This window comes from Anas platyrhynchos, chromosome 7 (genome assembly GCF_047663525.1).
Source record: "Anas platyrhynchos isolate ZD024472 breed Pekin duck chromosome 7, IASCAAS_PekinDuck_T2T, whole genome shotgun sequence".
Classification (NCBI taxonomy): Eukaryota; Metazoa; Chordata; class Aves; order Anseriformes; family Anatidae; genus Anas; species Anas platyrhynchos.
Window position 1 is genome coordinate 24,932,811 of NC_092593.1, and position 24,043 is coordinate 24,956,853.

A 24,043-nucleotide genomic window follows, 5' to 3' on the forward strand; every position below is an offset into this window, starting at 1 on the left:
ACCAAAGTAGGCCAAATGCAAACACTGTCATCCTGGCAAAAAAATGTAAAAGAAGCTGTACAAATAGCAGTGAAGGAAAGCAAATATACACACTCAGAGCATGCATACCCCAGAGCACCCTTACTAAATCATGTTACGAGAATATGATCTACCAAGCTTGGGGAATTCTGCATTCAGATACAGCTAAATTCCACCTGCAAAGCCTGTCTAACCTGAGCTGATGTGCAGTGCAAAACTGTCATAGACGAACACAGAAAAAATCACTGTAAGTCCTTTAAGAACTTTTGGACTTGCCTGATTGTTTTTACTGGCTAAAAAAGAAACAATGCACAACACCGCATCGCTTCTGAGCTTAAAATGCCAAGGTGGCAGCTAAAACCAGCAGGAATGGTAATCAGAAATTGATAATGCTGCAGAAAGGAAGAAAACAAGGAACTGGGTTTCAGAGAGTATTCCAAACATATATTTTGACTCACTGCAGCTTCCAGTAGTTAGCGCTTTGCATAAGTATTAAGGCACTGACAAAATAGTAATGCATTGCTATATATACACTGCATAAGAACCCTCAGTAAGACACATGTTAGGAGTTATACAGTGAATGATAAAAATAGGTATGTTAAAGTGCTTTTTAGTGTAAAATATTTTAAAAATAAATAGGCTTTTTATAAAATAGCATTTTCAGAGAGACACTAGTTCTAGTACAATGGGTGAAAAAGTTCATCCTTCATTTGAAGAGTTTATTCACTACATTGAGTCTTTTAAGCCCTGTATAAATTACCATATTTGTGTAAGATAATATAAATTCTGCCCGTTAAAGAATGCAGCGGTTCAGGTCACGGGATGCAGGGAGTGTCAGAGCCTACTGCTGCTGTCGGCGGGAGGCAGAGACGCTGCGTGCGTGAGATGTGAGCAAGTGGATGACCTGATCCGCATGGTGGCGGAGCTCAAGGAGGAGGTGGAGAGGCTGAGGGCCATCAGGGAATGTGAGCGGGAGATAGACTTCTGGAGCAACTCCCTGCAGGGCCTCAAGGAGAGGTACCGGGGTGAGACACCCCAAACAGGGGTGGACCCCCTGCCCTGTCGCCATCGGACAGAGGGAGGGGATCTGGGAGTTGAGGAGGAATGGAAACAGGTCCCTGCGCGACATGGCAGGCGATGCCCTCCCCTTCCAGCCCCACCTTCCCAGGTGCCCTTACAAAACAGGTTTGAGGCCCTGGAGAATGAGAGATCAACAGCAACTGAGGAAGAGGTAGAAAGTGTTCCCAGGAGGATGCCTAGGGCGAGGAGGTCGACTCCACGCATCAGGACTGCCTCCACCAAGAAAGAAAGAAGGGTGATTGTCGTGGGAGACTCTATCCTTAGGGGGACAGAGGGTCCTATTTGTCGGCCTGACCCTACCCGTAGGGAAGTCTGCTGCCTCCCTGGGGCCAGGGTCAGGGACGTTGCCAGGAAGCTCCCCAACCTGGTATGCCCCTCAGACTATTATCCTCTTGTGATAGTCCAGGCAGGTAGTGATGACATTGATGACAGAAGCCTGAAGGCTATCAAAAGAGACTTTACGGGGCTGGGACGGTTAGTGGACGGAGCAGGAGTGCAGGTAGTATTTTCGTCCATCCCTACGTTGACAGGGAGGGGTACGGAGAGGACAAGGAAAGCCCACCTGTTAAACACGTGGCTCCGGGGCTGGTGCCTATGCAGAAATCTTGGGTTTTTCGACCATGGGGCAGTTTACTCAGCACCTGGTCTGATGGCCGTAGACGGGTCCCTATCCTTTAGGGGAAAAAGGATCCTGGGCCAGGAGCTGGCGGGGCTCATTGATAGGGCTTTAAACTAGGTAAGAAGGGGGATGGGGCTGAAGCAAGGACTGTTGGGGCTGTGCCAGGGGGAGCAATGGCAAGGCCGGAGGATAAGGTAAAGACCCAGCTGAAGTGCATCTACACCAATGCACGCAGCATGGGTAACAAACAGGAGGAGCTGGAAGCCATCGTGCAGCGGGCAGGCTACGACTTGGTTGCCATCACGGAAACGTGGTGGGACCAGTCTCATGACTGGAGTGCTGCGATGCCTGGCTATAGGCTCTTCAGAAGGGACAGGCAGCACAGAAGGGGTGGCGGTGTGGCTCTCTATATTAGAGAGTCTTTCGATGTTGTAGAACTCGAGGCTAGGAATGACAAGATCGAGTCCCTTTGGGTTAGGATCGGCAGGGACAACAAGGCTAGTGTCCTGGTCGGGGTCTGCTATAGACCGCCGAACCAGGATGAGGAGACGGATGAGGAGTTCTACAGGCAGCTGACAGAAGTTGCGAATTTGTCGGCGCTTGTACTCGTGGGGGACTTCAACTTCCCTGACATATCCTGGAAGCACAACACAGCCCAGAGGAAGCAGTCTAGGAGGTTTCTGGAGAGAGTGGAAGATAGCTTCCTGACGCAGCTGATTAGTGAACCTACCAGGGGTGGTGCCCTGCTAGACCTTCTCTTCACAAACAGAGAAGGACTGGTGGAGGATGTGATTGTCGGGAACAGTCTTGGGCAGAGTGACCACGAAATGGTGGAGTTCACTATTCCTGGTGGGGCCAGGAAGGGAACCAGTAAAACCGCTGTATTGGACTTTCGGAGGGCTGACTTTGGGCTGCTCAGGACACTAGTTGGTGGAGTCCCATGGGAGGCGGTTCTGAAGGGCAGAGGGGTCCAGAAAGGCTGGGCGCTCTTTAAGAGGCAAATCCTAATGGCGCAGGAGCGGTCTATTCCCATGCGCCCAAAGATGAGCCAGCGGGGAAGAAGACCAGCCTGGCTCAACAGAGAATTGTGGCTTGAGCTTAGGAGAAAAAAGAGGGTTTATAATCTTTGGAAAATTGGGCAGGCCACTAAGGAGGACTATAAGGATGTAGCGAGGCTGTGCAGGGACAAGATTAGGAAGGCCAAAGCTCATCTGGAGCTCAATCTGGCTACTGCTGTTAAAGATAACAAAAAACGCTTTTATAAATACATCAACACAAAAAGGAGGACTAGGGAGAATCTCCATCCTTTACTGGATGCGGGGGGAAACTTAGTTACAAGAGATGAGGAAAAGGCGGAGGTGCTTAATGCCTTCTTTGCCTCAGTCTTTAGCGGCAAAACCGGTTGCTCTCTGGATACCCAGTACCCAGAACTGGTGGAAGGGGATGGGGAGCAGGATGTGGCCCTCACCATCCACGAAGAACTGGTTGGTGACCTGCTACGGCACTTGGATGTCCACAAATCGATGGGGCCGGACGGGATCCACCCAAGGGTACTGAGAGAACTGGCAGAGGAGCTGGCCAAGCCCCTATCCATCATTTATCAGCAGTCCTGGCTATCGGGGGAGGTCCCAGCTGACTGGCGACTAGCAAATGTGACGCCCATCTACAAGAAGGGCCGGAGGGCAGACCCGGGGAACTACAGGCCGGTCAGTTTGACCTCAGTACCAGGGAAGCTCATGGAGCAGATCCTCTTGGGAGTCATCATGCGGCACTTGAAGGGCAAGCAGGCGATCAGGCCCAGCCAGCATGGGTTTATGGAAGGCAGGTCCTGCTTGACGAACCTGATCTCCTTCTACGACAAAGTGACGCGCTGGGTGGACGAGGGAAAGGCTGTGGATGTGGTCTACCTTGACTTCAGCAAGGCTTTTGACACCGTCTCCCACAGCATTCTCCTCAAGAAACTGGCTGCTCTTGGCTTGGACTGGCGCACGCTTCGTTGGGTTAGAAACTGGCTGGATAGCCGGGCCCAAAGAGTCCTGGTGAATGGAGCCAAGTCCAGTTGGAGGCCAGTCACTAGTGGCGTCCCCCAGGGCTCAGTGCTGGGGCCGGTCCTCTTTAACATCTTCATCAATGATCTGGACGAGGGCATTGAGTGCACCCTCAGTAAGTTTGCAGATGACACCAAGCTAGGTGCGTGTGTTGATCTGCTCGAGGGTAGGAAGGCTCTGCAGGAGGATCTGGATAGGCTGCACCGATGGGCTGAGGTCAACTGCATGAAGTTCAACAAGGCCAAGTGCCGGGTCCTCCACCTGGGGCGCAGTAACCCCAAGCAGAACTACAGGCTGGGAGAGGAATGGTTGGAGAGCTGCCAGGCAGAGAAGGACCTGGGAGTGATGGTGGACAGTCGGCTGAATATGAGCCAGCAGTGTGCTCAGGTGGCCAAGAAGGCCAACGGCATCCTGGCTTGTATCAGAAACACTGTGACCAGCAGGGCTAGGGAGGTGATCGTCCCCCTGTACTCGGCTCTGGTGAGGCCGCACCTCGAGTACTGTGTTCAGTTTTGGGCCCCTCGCTACAAGAAGGACATCGAGGTGCTTGAGCGGGTCCAAAGAAGGGCGACGAAGCTGGTGAGGGGCCTGGAGAGCAAGTCCTATGAGGAGCGGCTGAAGGAGCTGGGCTTGTTCAGCCTAGAGAAGAGGAGGCTCAGGGGTAACCTTATTGCTCTGTATAAGTACATTAAAGGAGGCTGTAGAGAGGTGGGGGTTGGCCTGTTCTCCCATGTGCCTGGTGACAGGACGAGGGGGAATGGGCTAAAGTTACACCAGGGGAGTTTTAGGTTAGATGTTAGGAAGAATTTCTTTACTGAAAGGGTTGTGAGGCACTGGAACGGGCTGCCCAGGGAGGTGGTGGAGTCACCATCCCTGGAAGTCTTTAAAAGACGTTTAGATGAAGAGCTTAGGGATATGGTTTAGTGGGGACTGTTAGTGTTAGGTTAGAGGTTGGACTCGATGATCTTGAGGTCTCTTCCAACCTAGAAATTCTGTGAATTCTGTGAAATTTGCTTTACTGAAAGAGGTCAAGATACTACACTTCAGGCAATGTATGTATATGACCCCTGCCTTTGTAATAAAAAAAAAAACATTGGTGACTCTGGAGCCATGGGCTCATTGGTTTTCAGTGTAAGACCTGCCAAAAATGTACCTCAGTAGATTAAAGCTGTTCACGCTGTGGCTGGAATTCACTGTGGTGCCTGGGCAGGCTCTTGCAGGGCGCTGGCACAACCTCAGGCAGTGGGCACACTCTGCCCCTTGTCCTGGGATGCTCCATGCTGAAAGGCACCATTCCCAGCACCCAGCATTTGTGCGCTACAGCTCTGAGTTACCACGCAGGATGCACGCATTGACCTTAGGAAAGGCTTCCATGCTTATTCTCAGAGCAACATGAACTGAAATATTACTGTGGAGTCAGTGTGGTAGTTGCAATTAGTTCAGTGACATAATTTATGATATGAGGCCATCCACAGCACTTTTGAAGTGCAGCAAAGGGGAAAACAGAGTAGAAATGAGATGCCATTTTGGGAGCAGGAAAGGGATGGGAGAATTCAAGGGAGAGGGAAAAGCATCTAGAGTCATAGCTGCTCTCCTCACAAGCCAGACAAAACCAGGACAATATTTCTATTTCCTCCTTTATTTGCCCTCATCTTCAGAGTCTGTAGAGCAATACGGAATGCTTCTCCTCCAATCCCTTGTGTTTTTTGTTTGTTTTTCACCAAGGAATCTCTTTACCTGCCCAAGGTTTAATTCCTTTGATCCTCACAACAGTACTACTGTAGCTAACCTGCACAGTCCTGCTGCAAAGTATCCGTTCACTTCCCTTCTCCTCCCCAGGTTTTCATAAGGCTAACAGAATTAACTTGTCCTGTCAGAAATCACTTGCATTAAAAATAATTTTGTTTTCTACTTTTGTGGATTTATCAGTTACTCTTTCCTGTGAAGCAGTGGAAACATTCTTCTCCCTCTGTTTCTGCTTCCTAAAGCCTTTCCACAATGACTGAAAATACAAGGTGTAATTATCCTAGATTAGAGGACAGCTATTCACCACATCCATACTACAAACTGAGGTATTAAATTCTGCAATAATCTGATAATAACCAGAGCACACAAAACTGTATTGCAAAGACCTCAAAGACCACACTATATTCTAATTGCAGGAATAAGATTTTTTTGTTTGTTGTTGTTTGTTTTTTTTTTAATAAAGTTTGATAATACTCAATATCTCACTTTTATGTAGCTAGACAAACCTTGTAATAGTTAAAACAAATCCTGATCTGATTGCTGTAAACATTTCAAAGTAAAACATACCACAGTCCTTCTTCCCTGCCTCCCCCAGCCTCACAACGTGTAGAAATGTTCTCCTTCAAACACACATCTCCTAGCTTTCAGTGAAAGCCAGACGTTTCAGTACTCCTCTATGTTTAATTGGTGCCATTTAACATGAAAAAGTTAAAATATGATGACAAATGCAAAGCTCTCCCCTTTGCAATCATTTACTTCAAGCCACAGATAACTTGCACCTTACCCTGGCTTATCTTAGAATGAACAAAGACTACAAACAAGTATTTGTTTTCTGAAATTAGTTGTTAGGGAAGGTGCAAGTTTACATTCATCACTATATTAATTAGATTAATCTAATTGGTAATTAACTCTATTTAAAATGAAAAAAAAAAAAAAGTTTAGTCTAAGCAAATCCTGGTCTGTGTATGCTTAAGAGACCAGAGTTAACTTCAGCAAGAGCACCTCATGAGACAGGAGGAGAGCAAAGAGTCACCTGAGAACTGACCTGGGACAGAGCAGAAGGGCCCACCAGAAGCAACAGTTGCTGTGCTTCTTCTGAGGGTGGATGTTACTGCTTTTCTGCTTTCTGAGCACCCTTCCAATGGAGGAATACTGGCCCTTGAGGCCCTGAAGAAGCAGCAGCTGCTGAGGCAGGGCTTTCAGGGAGGGCAGCATAAGTGAAGCTGAGATCAATGAGTATTTATCTCAGCATTGAAGCTAGCTTGAGCAACCCTGGTTCCCTTCTTACAACCCTGGTTCCCTTCTCCCATCTTCTCAATTGTGCTGAACCACCACTGCTATAGCTGCATGGCAAGGAAAATCAGGGCACTGAGCCTAGTTAGGAAGACTACTTACATGTATAAATAACAACTATAACCCCTGCAGCTGTGCTCATAAACGCAGTAAACAAGGTGGAGAGAGTAAAATACAGTATAAATGATCACTAAAGACAGATCCTGGAAAGCCTTACCTGAAGGAAGGGTTCAGGTCGTCCACCGGCCATGCAGACCCACAGAGAGGAGGTCCCAGCAAGGGCTCCCTGGTTTGTGTTGCCTGAGCACGGTGGCAGCAAGGAGGAGCGAGCTGCGCTTTGGCATGCCCCGTCCCTGCCTGCTCCAGCTGCGCTGCAGTGACAGAGCACTGAGCTGTCTGTCAACAGAAAGAGGCATTTTTTTCCCTGTTGCGTAAGAAGCAGTCAGACCTGGCTGTTCTCACAATTTGTCTCCAGCGTGGCTCACTAAGAAGTATGAGACAGGAGCTAGCACATCTTTCTTATGAACTTCCAATTATTTTTCATAGGTGCTGCAAGCTCCGTTAAAGCTGTCTTCTGAGTTCACTGTTATGGGTTGTGAGATTGTTATAGAGCCCAGGCCATCTTATGTAGCAAATTTCAAATATTTGCTACATAATTTTTTTTAGCTGATAATATTTATTTGATGCCTTTGTGTATCAATGGAAAATGATACTACCCTACTACATAATTATAACTGTTCAGAGGATCCATTAGTCCTTAATGACACAGAATAGCTGGATGCTGCAGCAGTGTTGCTTGAATGCCTGTTTCTTTAGAAGATGTATCATAACAGATTTATTTCAATGTTTGTTACCGCTTAGAGGCTCTCTTTGGCCTTTAACAGAATCCCAATTAATATCAAAGAGGAGTACTCACACATGAAATAAATGGAAAATACACCCCTTAAAATTTAATATGTACACAAGAAATTCTTATTAGCTATGGCTTTACTTAACTTTTATACTAGAATATTAACTGCAATTGTGGAACAAGGAGTTTTTGAGCTTTCTCCCACAGAAGAAAATGGGGCACTGCTCATGCTCACCAACCTTGCTCATCTCAGAAACAATGCTGGAAACTGTGTAGGAAATGATGCACTGAGTTCCCCAAACAACATTAAAAAGCAGAATCACAGAATTGTCTAGGTTGGAAGAGACCTCTAGATCATTGAGTCCAACCTCTGACCTAACACTAACAAGTCCTCCACTACACCGTATCGCTAAGTTCAACATCTAGACATCTTTTAAAGGCCTCCAGGGATGGTGACTCCACCACTTCCCTGGGCAGCCCATTCCAATGCCTCACAACCCTCTCAGTAAAGAAGTTCTTCCTAAGATCCAACCTAAAACTCCCCTGGCGCAACTTTAGCCTGTTCCCCCTCGTCCTGTCACAAGGCACATGGGAGAACAGGCCAACCCCCACCTTCCTACAGCCTCCTTCAAGGTACCTGTAGAGAGCGATAAGGTTGCCCGTGAGCCTCCTTTTCTCCAGGCTGAACAAACCCAGCTCCTTCAGCCGCTCCTCATAGGACTTGTTCTCCAGGCCCCTCACCAGCTTCATCGCCCTTCTCTGGACTCACTCGAGCACCTCGATGTCCTTCTTGTAGAGAGGGGCCCAAAACTGAACACAGTACTCGAGGTGCGGCCTCACCAGAGCCGAGTACAGGGGGACGATCACCTCCCTAGCCCTGCTGGTCACAGTGTTTCTGATACAAGCCAGGATGCCGTTGGCCTTCTTGGCCACCTGAGCACACTGCTGGCTCATATTCAGCCGACTGTCCACCATCACTCCCAGGTCCTTCTCTGCCTGGCAGCTCTCCAACAACTCTCCCAGTCTGTAGTTCTGCTTGGGGTTACTGCGCCCCAGGTGGAGGACCCGGCACTTGGCCTTGTTAAACTTCATGCAGTTGACCTCAGCCCATCGGTGCAGCCTATCCAGATCCTCCTGCAGAGCCTTCCTACCCTCGAGCAGATCGACACACGCACCTAACTTGGTGTCATCTGCAAACTTACTGAGGGTGCACTCAATGCCCTCGTCCAGATCATTGATGAAGATATTAAAGAGGACCGGCCCCAGCACTGAGCCCTGGGGGACGCCACTAGTGACTGGCCTCCAACTGGATTTGACTCCATTCACCAGGACTCTTTGGGCCCGGCTATCCAGCCAGTTTCTAACCCAATGAAACCTACACCAGTTCAATCCAAGAGCAGCCAGTTTCTTGAGGAAAATGCTGTGGGAAACAGTGTCAAAAGCCTTGCTGAAGTCAAGGTAGACCACATCCACACCCTTTCCCTCGTCCACCAAGTGCATTACTTTGTCATAGAAGGAGATCAGGCCTTCCCGCTGATCCTAACCCACAGGGACTCAACCTTATCATTCCCAGCCTCAAGTTCCACGACATCAAAACTTTCTCTGATATAGAGAGCCACACCACCACCCCTTCCATGCTGCCTGTCCCTTCTGAAGAGCTTATAGCCAGTCATTGAAGCACTCATGCACACAGTCATGTGCAGCTTTCGAGCAGCACAACATGGAGCATTTTGATCAGGACAGTATATATGTTGTCTCTTCAGTTAATGGCAAAAAAAAAAAAAAAAAAAAGGAAAAGTTAAAAACTACAACACCCAAAGGCCCACCACTGCCCTGGAGGATTACTGAACTAAGGGTTAGTTAATGTCTAAAGCTCTCCAACATTTCACCTTTGGTACTCACTGCAGCAAATTATCTGCATTGTCCACTGTTGAAGGCTTTACATCTTTTCTTACAGGCACAGCAAGGGTCAATGAGCAAAAATCTCAGCAGCTCCCAAGGCTGTGCTCAACCTGGCTGCTTGAGCTGCATCAAAGCCTCACAAGTCCAAAAATATTAAAGGAGAAGGATTATACTGTAAGGCAAAAATCTGTCAGGGAATGCTGATTTATACCAGGGAAAAAAAGAAAACAAAACCAAAATTTGCCACAGTCCTTGCCTGTCTTGTTCTCCTACCTACTTTTGGCCTTCATACAAGATCTGTGCACCTCTCAAGTACTTCTGATACCAAGTAGTAACCTCTCATAATATGCAGCTGAATGGACAGTATTTCATCTAAGTGCCCTGTACTATATGGACATGCCTCCTCCCGTGCCCCTTTCACAGAAATTGCTGTTTTCATGGAACTGTCAGCAACATCCTGCTGTTTTTTTCCTTCAGAGGAGAGGAGCCTGATCACCTACATGTCATTTTAGAGGGAAGTGAATTGTCAAAATAAAATGCAAAGCTCCAAACTGGAGATTCTAGCGTTAACCTTTCAGTTTACAGACAAAGCTCAGAGAAACAGTGAAAGCTTGTGAAAATTAGTCTTTTCCCTGCCCCCCCTGCCAAGTAGGGCTGCTCTTAAATTATAGTTTATTTTATAGTGTATTTTCAATAAAGGATCTAGACTGACCTAGCTGAAAGGAGACTCCTTTAGCAGTCTAGGAGGAGGTTTGGGGCCATAGAGCTCAAATAGTTTTTACAAACAGAACAAGAATCATCCTTTCTCTTTTTATAAGTTGAGGAGGAGCTACGTTCTCTCCTATTTAAAACAGAAATTCATGGTTAGATGAAGCAGGAGGCTTGACTCCTCTATTCTCCACAAGCTGTGGCATTTCAAATCACCGTTTTCTTTTATCCAGAAGGAGGACAGGTTTCTCCAGGACAGGAATGTAACTCAATGCTTTTTGTTTGGTCTGTGCCATGGTATACCGCCACGTAAACAGATTAACATCTATTCCTTATCTGGTTTTCCCTCACATATAACATGAGCTTAAACATCTCAGAGTTGTTTGTAGGTAACAGCTGTGAACTGCTTTAGAAAGCAAAAACAGTAACAGTTCTTTTCCTATTATCTCCATGACAGGCACAGGGATGATCCCATACCAGTGAGAAAACGCTGCATTCCTATAATGGCATTTATATTTAGCAGAAAAATTTCAAGGACTGCGGTAGACTGATGACAGTCAAGCTTGTTCATGCATCTTCAAGCCTGTATTTTGGTGTTAATCAATTGCTTTTATGTTTATTTTTATTTCCACAAGTAAAAGGTAGTTATAAGTATTCCTATGTCCTAAGGCATAAGTAAGGATAAAATACCATTTCAAGAGGACTGTGCTGGCTCCTAGAAACGCTGACCCCATTAAAAAAGGTAACACCCATACTAGTGTTGCCTGTAGAAGCTTCAGCTTTTCAGCAAGCAGATTGGAGTGGTTCAAGAAATCTAGTCCTTAGAGAAAGGATTCACAGCTCACTCCAGCTTTATTAGATGCAATATGAACAAGCAGTGACTTAGTCAAGAACTGCTGTAGCTAGAGAAAAAATGAAGACATTGAAAGTGATGCAATTACATGTAGGTTTGGCATACGAACACTCACTATTTCAAGACTATAAAAAGCTAAACAAGTATGAACAATTCCACAGAGAACACATGGAAAAGGAGTTGGGATAAGAAGCTTCACAGAAACATCGCAGAGATATCAAAAATTCCTGTGTCGCTGACATGGCTCTACACAGTACCAGTAAGGTGCCCTTTCTAGAGCATGTGCTCCACCTCCATCACACAGTCCGATAGGAACAAGCAGTAGACCTGCATGTGTCAGAGAGAGCTTGATGACTTTATCTACATCCACAGGAAAGATCTAAAGATACAAAGTGCAAGAGGGATATTGCCACACATGGCAATAGCAACCATTATTAACAGAGGAAAAAGAAAGCCTCAGCACATCCCCACCCATAAATTCCAAGTGTAAAACTGAGCTTTCAGTAATGGCAAGAGTACTCTTGAAGGTTACACAAATCATGCTTCTCAAAACGAGAAAGAAAAGTATTGGCAGGGATTCCCAAATGCATTGTGGGCCCATTAAATTAAAGAGTGGTATGATTAATGAGACAGAAGAAATGGATACTAGGGTAGGGAATCTGTCAGAGATGTAAGGATTCCCAGAGAAAACTGCCAATCATACCATCTCAAGAAGTCACGAGTGGCCAGAACATTAAAACAGACAGCTTTTGGATGAGGAAATTATGAGTGCATAATTCACAGGGGGTTTTGCCACCACTCTTCCTGGAGGCATCGTGCCCATGGCTGGGTTTAAAGTAGTGCAAATGGTTAAGTCAGTCACTGTATATGCTCATGTTTTCAGTTAAACACAAGTGTTTCATTTTAGGCCTAGCTAGATGAAGATGTGATGGAGGAAAATAATACACTCTTTCATACCCTGAATGCTGGTAAGGATGTCTGGAAGTTTGCTCTTTATTTCTACATGTAGAAAGTAAAGGTGTATTTTGAAGTAGGCTTACCCATTTAGAGTGTATTCAAGGACCACATCTACATGAAACGTTAGCTGTTGGTGTGCTACTAATATATTTTTTATCCTGGTACATCCTGTCACAAGACATGCAAGGACAGGAGTTCAAAGTATTTGCTTGGCTGGTGAGCATCAAATAATGTTATAACATGCTTTGCAAGAATGGGGGCTGTGCAGTCCCACCTCCTTCACCTAGCTGTGATTTTAGATGCTTTAGATGCACTGTTTGATGTGGCTATAAGAATGAGTATTTATTATTTTAGGAATAGGCGCAGAAACCTATGGCATACCACGAGTGAAACATGCCTTCTAGAGCAGCCACTCCTGCAAGACTGAAGGTGAAATATGCCTCTTAGGACCAAAGCTTACTTAACCATGCAGTAGCTTTAAAGTATTTGGGCCCAGTGTTCTCCTGGCGGGATGTGAGCATCATCCACTTAGATCAATGCTGTTACATGCATCTTGCAGGGCAAGAGTCAGTCTGTTTTTATGTGATTTGAGAACACTTGCAAAAAAAAAAACACTAACAACATATGAGAGCTCTCAGTCATCCTCTAAAGGCTAGGCTGTCTGCCAAGAGAATAGCACATTAGACAGACACATCAATAATTCCCATCATCTATCCATCAAAAAAAGAAGTTTCATTTACCTTAAAATGCATATGTGGATTTTACCATACAGAAAAGGGCAACACTTGTAGGTCTCTGAACTATCATAATATAACAGGATTGGTTCCCCTTCATATTGCTCAGACACAGCCACTGCCTCAAGGAATTTATATTAATTCAGTGAATTCCATTTCTTCTTTGATAGGAGTAGGCTACTTAGCCATAAAGTGGCTAATCTCTATGGCTATATCTGGTCAAATGAGGTGTGCCCATACATAATGTTTAACCAGAAAGTTTAACTGAATAAATAGAATTTGAATATTAGCCAGTAAAAGCTGTTGGAGACATGGCAGCTATGGTCCTGTAAGCAAAGCTATTCCCAGTGCTAGATGGGAATTTTAGAGTATAAAATTAGGTGAGTCAAATTCCAAGCTAGTGATTTCAATACAACATTTAGAAGGTTAAATTTAAACTGAATGCTGTTGAACAAGCTATTTGACTGAATGAATTTGACTAAACGTCATTTGCTCTTTTGACACTAAGGATTTCAAAGGTCTTGCATAGCTATCTCGACTGAGGGACATGGCAGCAATGTTCAGTGTAGTATTTTGTCTCCCAGGAAGACGTTTTGGTTAACACTGTTTTCAGATGACTGTGCCCCTGTTTCTCTCTCTGAAAAGGCAAGAAATTACTGGCTACTGCTAAAAAAACATTTTGAACAATACAGGAAAAAAAAAATAAAATCTAGTTTGGAGTGCCGATGTTTTCCTAGCAGTAGAGTTTAAAGAGTTGAAAAAGTAAGAAAAAAAATACACACCCGCCACCCAAAACAAAGCCCACAAAAGCCATTTTTTTTGGCATGAAACTTCTATTTCTACAGGAAAATACTGACTTAGATCATCTGGAAAATGGCAACATGTGAAGATAATTATCCTCCTGAACATTAAGATACATCTGGACATGTATTGCTGTGAAGACTAATTAAAGAGTTTCTTTCTAGGTAGCCCATCTGATCCTAGTTCAGTTATTTAACTTGAGCCAGATCCAGATATTGTCGGGTCAAACGCCAGTCTTGGTGAGGGAAAAATAAATCAATAAGACTGACCAGCATTTATAGAAAGCCTGGTTTACATCTGGGCTGACCACTTCTGTTGGCAGTGATGATTTTCCATAATGTTGATGTATTAATGGAAAAACACTGCTCATTTGAGCAGGTATGAATGAGTTTGGGCTGCAGCAGCAGCAACTTGTGGCCGAGCCACACATGTAACAGCTCCAACCCCGCCAACAGCTGGCGTCCTCCAGGCAGCAGAGCTAGCTACTCTGCATGCTCGGTGTGCTCTGTGCTAGGTACACTTTTGTGATTTTTATTCCTTTGAGAAACACGACTTAAAGATTCCTGGTAATTTGTGTGCAAATGCTTAAGAAAATATACATGAAATATCCTTATGGGAGTAGAGATTAGGGAAAAGAGAAGAAGAAAAAGGAGGATGAGAGGCTTGGAAGCTGGGCAGGTGGGTATGGGCAGGACATAATATTTGAATGAGTCAACACCAGGGATTTGCATCCCCCCCTCTGTTCCTGCTTTTACAGTGACATTGAGCAATTAGGAATTGTCCCTCAGGCTAATTATCTACTAAATCCTTCTCATCAAATCTCAAAACAACCCCAGATCCCTGCATAGTACTCAGGTAACAAAGGCTGCAGTCACTCAATGAACAAAAACAAAAAGGGAAGAGACAGAGCAAGTCATATTAACAGTAAGGAGAATTTCTGAAAGCCTCTCCTATCCCACCCACTGTGAGGTGCTGTTTTTTAACATCCCAGAGGAAGCAACATAGTAACTACAACCAGCAGTACAGCAAGTGTTTTCTCTCTAGGATATTTTGAATTCATTAAATACTAGTAAAGACATATTTGTCCTTGGAAGGCTTAAAAACAAAGCTTTTCAAAAACCATTCTGTGAGGCTCACAGAGGTAACGAGTGATGTGAAAAAGCTGAATATTAGATTCCAAGCACTGCAGTATGATTGAAATTTCATATTACCTAGAGGATAAAATAAAATCTACTAACTTGCTTTGAAACAATTTAAGCAAAAAAAAATAAAAATGATTTCCTGATTTTATCAGTGCTACTGGAGATTTATTTGATGCTACTGTGCAGCAGAGGATCATTTCCTAAAATCATACGCTCTTTGGATTGTTTAAATGTTTACTATACACAAAATAAGATAGGATTTTGAAATAAGATACTTGCTCCTTGACTCTACGCTGGCAAGACCCAACACAGGCCCATAGGTGGATGATTTTCTATTTGAGCAATGACCAAAGCTTCACTTGCTGGCTTCCAGAAAGCTCTGCTATCTGCTATACAGCCTGTGAGACAGATAGGGGTACTACATCAGCTGTCTGTCAAGAAGACAGGGCCTTGAGCGATTGAGATGAGAAAAGCTGGGGAGGCAGAGTATTTTCTTCTTTCTTGCTGTTGGCAAAAGCAAAAAAAAAAAAAAAAAAAAAAAAAAAGCCAAACCCTGTTCTTTGTCTAAAAAAAAATCACTAGACAATACACAACATTTATCTTTGTTTCAGAGCAGATAAGACACCTAAAAACACCTGCTATCTTATACCCGTGTCTCTCTAACAGAAAAGACATAAATAAGGCCAGGTTTATGGCATTTGCCTCTACTGCCACATGGGAAACCCACACTTGGGAATATTTACATACAAGGTCATTTTACAGCATCCACTGCACAATGCAGATGTCTGGGCAAAGGACATGATTCCTTCTGGAGAAGGACCATGCTTTTGCATCAGAGTACACATTCACTTTACTGCAAATGGATCGCAACAGAGTCCTGATGCCATCTTTAACCTGGGCATACTGCCATGCTGCAAGTTCATTCCAGTGATGTACTGAGATAGCTTTGCTGCCTTTAGTCTCAAGTCTCTTTGGAGAAGGTCCAGGCAGGCTTTCCCTACTTTCTGACAGCTCTTGGCTAGTTCCTTCTGGACTCAGCAGTCGATTGCCAGATCTCCCACATTTCTGACATTGCTCCTCTTGATTCAGGTCTACCTGAACCATAAATAAATAATAATAAAATAGAACAACAAAACAACCTGAGGAATATTGGCCCTTCTTCAAGTCTGGTGTCTGATCTCCAGATGATGAGCATCTACCAGCACCCACACCTCACTTCATCTTCTCTGAGCCCCTCAGATGCCCTCCCAGCAGGAAGATGGAGGTGTTTCTGCACTCTTTCCTTTGCCTCTCACTGGCAACAGTGCAGGGAGCGCTCTGCTGAGCTGCTGGGTGTCACATGCAGCTCCTCAAAAGCAGATTTGGAGCAGAATTCCACACGACTCCAGAAGAAAATGTAGAAAAGCCCAGAAAACATCCTGTAAATACATAACACACTCCATCCAAAGGGCCAGGCCTTCACACTCGCCCGAACTGGTGGCAGGGGTCTATGTTGTGCTACACAGACTGACAAGAAATTGTGCAAATCCAGATGATTATTTCTGTTGCTTTTAGTTGCTGGCTAACAGTTCGAAATATTTGCCTGCTTTTGGTAATCATCCAGGTTTGTGAAGTACTCAGAAAATATTCAATTAGCAATAAATTAATTGTGTTTTTAATTGCCTGCTCTTCTGTGATGAAATATAGTATAAGCATAGCTCAGATGAACATAAATGCAGAAGATTATGCATTCCGAGTTGGAAGCTTTCCCTGAAAAGGTTTTTCTCAAGTCTGGGCTGAAGCTAACAAAATAAAATGAAGGACAATCAAGGGGACTGGGGAGAATACAACTGCATTTTTAAAGCCACACAAATGGCTGCATTTGAGCTTGGGTCTGAAATGGGGCATGCATCAAGCCAGTCCCTCAGCACCAGGTTCAGCATCTTCAAACCGAAGCACCCCTTTCACCAGCGCTTCCTGTCAGCCAAGCCTTCCTGTAGGCCTCCAGCCAGCTGATAGAAAACACTTGACATGGGGATAAACCCTCCCAACATCACTGGCTTCTCTGTATTAATGATGAATATGCGTGGGAGCTCATAAAAGCACCAAGGTTTGAATTCTAGCCTGATGCAACACACTGCAATGAGCAGCATGGCTGAGGAAAGCAGGACACGACTTTCAGGGTGCCAACCACAGAGACAGCTGTTGCATTTCCTGGCTAACACCACGTGGAAGGAAAATGACAGTAATAAAACTGGTAATTAGATTTATAAAATCCTTTCTTTTTCTCAGTACTACTTGTTCAGTCAAAGAAATCCACTCAGAGCAAAGTAAATTGGATCAAAGAAATTTGTACCTATATACGACAGCACAGTTTGGCCCTTTTTTCTTAGTGTAAATTTGAACTGCAAAGCCTCTGAATTGATTTTCCAAGAAGAAAGCTTAAAAACCATATTTGAAGACTGTTGAAAGCATACACTGGTCTTTTGTATAAAAAGGAATACATTTGAATCTACATTTAACAAATCACTGGATATTAGTCACATTGAATTCAGTCTCTTGGCCACAGTAACATTTATTTAATCCTCATGTCTTATCTCAGTCGCAGAGCAATTCTGTATTTACTGTACTGTATTTTGTCGGAGAGATCATTAACTCCATTAATAGCTACAATCTGAAGATTTTCTAATTTACAATTTTTCCACTGATAGTTATTTTCTCAATGCCATGAATGGTTATGAATCTGAGTGGTGCCAAACCACTGCAGCCTCCATTGCCTTCAGCAAGAGTTGCAGCTGGTCTACAAATTATGGCCTTTTAGTATTACGTGTGTGTCAGAGTGGCAAAGCTGTGAGGTGGTCACATAGCATTATAGTGGTTTTGAATTCCGGATAATATTTTCTTGGAAGTCTCAGGAAAGAATTAAATCTCTCCTCCACATCTTAATAAACTCTCTCTTTCCCTCCCTGCTTTCTAAACAAGGACTGCAAATTACTCTGGTCATATTACTAGCAATATTACAAGTATATTGCATGCTGTCACACACCATTCTCTAAACATTGTAATACTAAATAACATCCATAAAGCAGCTGATATCAGCAGACCAAGCTGTGACATTCAGACATGCTATTAATGTTCCCGGGTATAGATGGCTTACTTGGTAAACCTACATCTTGATTTTCTTTTAACACTTTTATTGCTATTCAGTTGTACAAGTACTCAGCAGCATCTAGCCTTTTTCTTAACACATTCAGTCATATAAATTGAGGTATTGATTTCTTCAAATAACCTAATGGTCTTGTTGAATTACTGGCAGACTATGCTGCACTTGTCTTGTTCTGGTTATCAGTACCCATTTAATCAAACCCTTAAGACGCTTAACAGAATGTAAGTATGGTTACCAATCTTTGAAAGATCCAAAAGCTACCACCAGCACCAACTGAGCAGTACAATGTATAGGTGGTTTGTATTAAAAACAGAATTGATAGTGGAAGTTTAGTGGAGACAGTTCAATATAAATCTATTAAAAGAAAATAAAATACTTAAAACTCAATGTACAACAATATTCAAACAGAAAAAATGTCAAAAATAAGACACTTTACTACTGAATAAATCGTAATTACAGGTGATACACAGCCTAACCTATATCAGGTCAATAAAGTTCTACAAAGAATAAATATCAGTGATTGAAGCACAAATATCAAGGATGCAACATCTTTCCATTAGAACTAATACCACTAAGAACTATGCAAGAAATCTTGGATTGATCTAATGTGTTATAGTTAGACCTGAAGAAAGGAAACAGCTTATCTGAGCCGATCAATGTTCACATCCATATCCCTAAGATAAAGATACATACCATTCATTTCCTGCTACTAAAAGCTAAACCAATAATCACTACAGTACTACATCCTCCTCCTAACACAAACTTCAAAGATTTGTTACATGACATTACACCACAAGTCTCCGTGTATATTTGCATCACAGCATTCGCGAGGGAGCAGCACTACTCAGGGTGCAGTCACTCAGGGGCCCCCATACACAAAGCACTGATACAGGTACAGTTGTTTGGTTATCACTCTGATATGGCTTTACAGCATGAATGCTTATACCCAACTGAAAACAATTTCTCTACGTATGCACTCATTCACTCAAGGATGCTAACAAAGACATGGTTTAACAACAACAACAAAAAAGTTATATTTCACTTGTCTTGTTTTTTCTTATAGTACAGTTTCATCTTGTTCTACTGTCTTAAGTAAGCTACACTTAGAAAAAAAGCCACACAGTACAGTAATACATCTTTTTTTCCCCCAAGATACAGCCAACTTATTTTTCTTAATAGACATCATGAAATTCTTTCATTAATATATTATGAAGTACTGTATTTACACTAAATTACACTGAATACATAAAAACATGAAATGCTTTCCAGAGTATTTTTATCAGTTCTAAGACTGCTATTATTCATGACAGTAATTTTGCTAACCACACCAACCAAATAATGACTAAGATAGTTATTGACTCCAAATGCAACTTCTGAAGAAGGTATTTGAATGCCTTTCTAAAAAAACTAAATATTTGGAAACTGAGAAAAGGAATGACTTCAAAGCGTGGTGGGAAAACCAAAACAGTATTCTGACTAAAAGATACAAAAATTAACAACTGCAAGTTAGCAGTTTAAATCTAGAAGTGAATACCCACTGCATTAGGATAAGGACCTGTCCAAGGTAAGTATCTGCAAAATACAAAGAGGGTCCAGTATGATGCGAAGAAAAAAAAAAAAAAAGCTAACATTTTTTCCCCACTTTTCCCTTACATAGAAGACAGATAATATTTACTTGACATTTTAATGGGGTCAAAACCCTGATTGCCATTAGTGACAGCATATGCCACAAGGTCTAAATGTATATGTTGGATTGGAGCATTTGTTTTGAAATTCTGCATTGCATGCTTCTGCTTACAGTGCAGGATTTTTATTTTTTTCTGACAGTAGTCCTTTCAGCAACTTTTTAATAAAGCATCAAAGAGTATGATGGTAGACTGAAGATAAGAGAACTGTACTCAAAGTTCAGCACAACTACACTTATTGGATCTTACAAGCTAGTTTCGCTACTATGTGACATGCAAATGTTTAATTATTTGCGAGAAGAATTTGGATCTAATTGTTCTGTGCTAAGAATCGCCACTAAACACTGAATCAGTCTGACAATTTGTTTCTGTTTTAGTGCCTGCTAAGTTTCCAGGGTTATGCTCTCAGATTTGTTATTTCAGACATCTTTGCAGAGCAGTTTCTTTATTGGTTATGGTCATATTTCCTCTTATCACTTTCTCTCTTTTACTTATTTTTAATAAATACAGAGTTGCAGCACTCTAGAGCATTACTTCTCCTTACTGGAACATTTACCCTTGGTGTATTTGGAAGCAAGATCTTCCATATACAGGCTTGCCCTATATCCTTGACATGCTTATGTCTCATAATTAGTAGAAAGAGAAATTTAGATGCACAATGAATGTGTGGTGGGGCTCTCAGTCTGAACTATTTAGCAAAGCAATTACAGAATCAAAAAGTTCAAAAGGCACACAGGGAAGTGTCATAATCAGAAATGTAAATGAGCCATGATACTTGTAAGAAGCTAATTAATGGCCTAATAAATCCCTCTAGCAACGATTTAATTACATTAGAAATCTGGAAAAGAAGGAAAAGCAGCTTTTTCCTGTACATGGACAAAATTCTTTTAAGGATGCCTTGTGATTCTGGCCAGCACTCAAATTTAGAGAATTATCTGGAAGAAAAATAAACAACAAAACAAACAAAACCCAAACAAATCCAACCAACAGAACTACAAATTAAAATGTAAAAATAACTTTGAGTGTTACTGAACGATATGCTGATGAAAGAAGAGACCTTCAGGAGCAAAGCTGCAGCATTGTCTCCTACTTGCAGGGGTACTGACTTTTTCTATGGCCATGAAATCACCCATGACTTCATGCTTTCCAGCATGAAAAGGCCCTGCTACATGGGCCTTTCTGGATTTCCTCCTGACTCACAGCCATCTCCTGGAAGCTATTACAAAAGGGTCAGCCTAAAGGAGGTCTACTTTTTATCAAGCCCACATATCCTGAAAAGACCTGCTCTATAAACCCAGTGTCACATCCCTGCCGTGTGCCCTACACATGGCAGTGGTGACCAGCCCCTGCGGGGACCAGATGGGCCTCTGTCGGCACCACTGGAGTATGGCACACTGCTCTGTCACAGCAAGACATCAATGTCACAGCTTACAGTGCCTCTGCAGCTTGAAAGTAATCAATGCCTGCAATTCCTTTATTTATAGAAAGTTGTTTAAATACAGTGTACTTAAAGGAAGAGCCAGACACCAGTAAATGTCTCTTAAAAGAGACAGGTTGTTCCATATCAGAAAAAGAAAGGACAAGATGACCTAGGAATCCTTCCTGCTTTCAATTCTGTAACTGACTAACAAGGCAAAAGTAAACTTTTTATTGTTTGTTTGCATCTCTTGCTAGGCAAGATTCCTGCATTGCACTGGTCCCTCTGCATGGAAACTTTGAAAGATAGTGGATGTTTTGGGATTAGCAGCCTCTCTCCTTCGCATGAGCTCTATTTGCTCAGGAGTGACTGATGATATATTTCACTATGTCAACAATTTCTTCTAGTACAGCTTATTGGCCAGTCTGACTGGCTGTTTCACACCAAACGTGTAATCAGATCGAATCATTTGTTGGTGAGCCAAATTTGTACAGTATAGTTCTTTCTCCAACTTCAAGATAACCCCTGTAAATCTTGAGCACTCAGATTTTACTCACCATCTTCATTGAACGATAATTGTATGAGCTCAGGAGTATTTCTGTGTAAAAATTTCATATTAACATTTTGCATATAGAAACATCATTGCAGTCAGATACGAGGCAAGAAGATGTAATTTAAACCTCCTTCTTTCATTATATAAGAAGGAAAATCTCTTAAAAATTTTAAGGAGACCTTTATTCAAAGGTACAAACTTTGGAATGGAGCTTATGTGACTGGGGCAGGGAAGAGGGTGTGATTTTCACACTTGCATGTTACTGCTCATGAAAATGAGGGTGCCAACTGATATTTCTATAAAACTAAATACAACCCCTGGTTGTGCAAACTGATTAGACACAGATTGTCAGCCCTTTATTACATTATCTGCACTAGAGTCAAATTTAAAACATTTGGGGCAGATGCGTGATGATGCAGAACAAATATATCAGCCCAATGACATTACTTAGAGCTTCAGTCCTTCACTAGGGACATGAATGATTTAAGTTCTTCACCTGAAATGCCTTAAAATTAGGAGGAACACTGGGTATCTTAAAAGTGCTAGTCAGTAGTGAGTTATGTTGTCATTCACTTGCATGCTTTTTCTCCACGGCTGACTCAGACATATTACGAGTTTTTATTTATTTATTTTTTAATGTTGAATGCAAGAAAAAAAGAGTCGATCTGGTGTCTTCACTTTTACTTGAATCTGAAGATGTGCTGCTTTCCTGAGCAAGGCATTTGCCTTTCTCTCAACTTCTGCTTCCTGTTGGAGCAGATTTTAAAGCAGGGAGAAACAGGACTTTAATTCAGCAGGTGTGGAGGGTGCTGTACAGGTGCCACGAATAAACAAAGTTAGAAGACTGTTGTCAGCCTGAAATACTCCCTAGGATTAGGCTTAGTAAAATAACAGTTGTTGTGATGTCAGCTGAGGCTTACCACTGAAAACCTGCAATTTTAAACAGCTGTGGCTCCCAAACTATGTCAGATACCAGCCTGTATACCTCTGCATTTACCCCCTTGAGTCTGTGTTTCTCTTTGTCTATAAAAACAGTGGATCAAATTATCCTTTTGGGTAATTCCCCTGACTTAAACATTCCTTATTTCTTCTGAGCAGCAATGTGTATAAGCGGGGCTGACTACCTTGTCTGTGACATGCTCCCAGCATGTGCATAGATTTGATTAGAATTAGTAGTTGCAAAGCTATTAAGGTGTCCGAATCTGATCGGTTATAATTAGAACAAAACTGTCACAGTAACAAAGCAATGTGAAGATGTGCTGTTCCATTAGAGAGGAAGCAACTGCAGAAGAGCCACTTTGCAAATACAGCATTTTGTAGAGATAATAAATCTGATTAACTTTCCAGGACATTCTGTGTTTGAAGAACAGCTCAAATTTAGAGATAAACTAGCTTGGAAATTTCCTTGCTGTGACAGGTCCCACTTGGAGAAAGTATTTCCAAGCACTATTGCATGGAGAATATGACATTTTGAGTACTCTGAAACATTATAACATTATCGTTTTCATTTCTTAAATAATAAATTTCAGCACTCCTGAAACGTTGATGATATATTGCTGTGGCCAGAAACTGGCTGCTCTGAGTCAGCTGAAATTTAACAAGTGTTTTTTTCACAGTGAAGCACTACTTTCAGCGAGCTGTAATTTGTAAGAACATCTTTCTATCTTTCTCCAGTTCTGATACATTCAACAGCCAAGGACTCACACTGGAGTGCATATCCCACTGAAGGTACTGCTAACAATTGATTACAGCTCACAAGCCAAACAGAATCAGTCAGAAATACTGTTATTTGTTACAGCCTTGAAAGTAGTTATAATAAAATATTTTGTTACAAAATACTAAAATACTCTGATCGTTCAAAATATTTTAAGGCCAGTAATTGATACCATTCAGTTTTCCAGAAGAATCTTCCATCCTAGAAACTCCATTTCAAATACAAGTTTTTACACATTTATATACAACTAAACCATCTCTTATCCCATGACAAATTCAGTCATGTGGATGAGCAACCACACAGTATTTTTCCAGAAGGAAACCCCAGTCGACATTGTGCAATCAGAGACATAGCTCTCCATGGACTGGGCTTCACTGGGTAAAATCAAGCCCTAGTTACAGCAGTGGAAATACAAAAATAGAGCTTAATGTTTTGAGTCTGTTTAAACAGTTTTGGTTAGGAAAAAAATATTTTTATAAAATGGGTATATTTTTGTGTTTTTCTAATGATATTTGTGACATCTTTGTGTATTTAAAGAGAAGAAAAAAGCTGGAAAAATGCATGTATTAGCATCATCCCATGGGGGACAATCCCATTCAGATATTTCCCATTCAAAAATTTTTGCTGTTTTCCTCAGAAGTTTTTTTTTTCTGAGGGATCTGAGGGAAAAACTGTGGACACCTTGAGGTGTGAGACACCTGAAAGCACAGCAGTGTGTATACTGACAAATGCAGCAACTTGCCACGAGTGGATCTTCCCCCCACTGTCTAGCAAACAA

At 42.6% G+C, this 24,043-nt stretch overlaps 1 long non-coding RNA gene across 8 annotated transcripts in view; it reads right to left on the bottom strand.

Moving 5' to 3' along the window:
* LOC106020349 (uncharacterized) overlaps positions 1-24,043 on the bottom strand; it is a 190,958-nt gene that overhangs the window by 46,696 nt on the left and 120,219 nt on the right. The window contains exon 1 of one of the 8 annotated variants that reach the window (XR_011810689.1): positions 7,022-7,329. The exons of 5 other annotated variants lie outside the window; for them this stretch is intronic. This is a non-coding gene — a long non-coding RNA (uncharacterized lncRNA). Of the gene's footprint in view, positions 1-7,021; positions 7,330-24,043 lie in introns of those variants that run through there. 2 more of the 8 variants (XR_011810692.1, XR_011810694.1) reach the window with 2 other exon arrangements.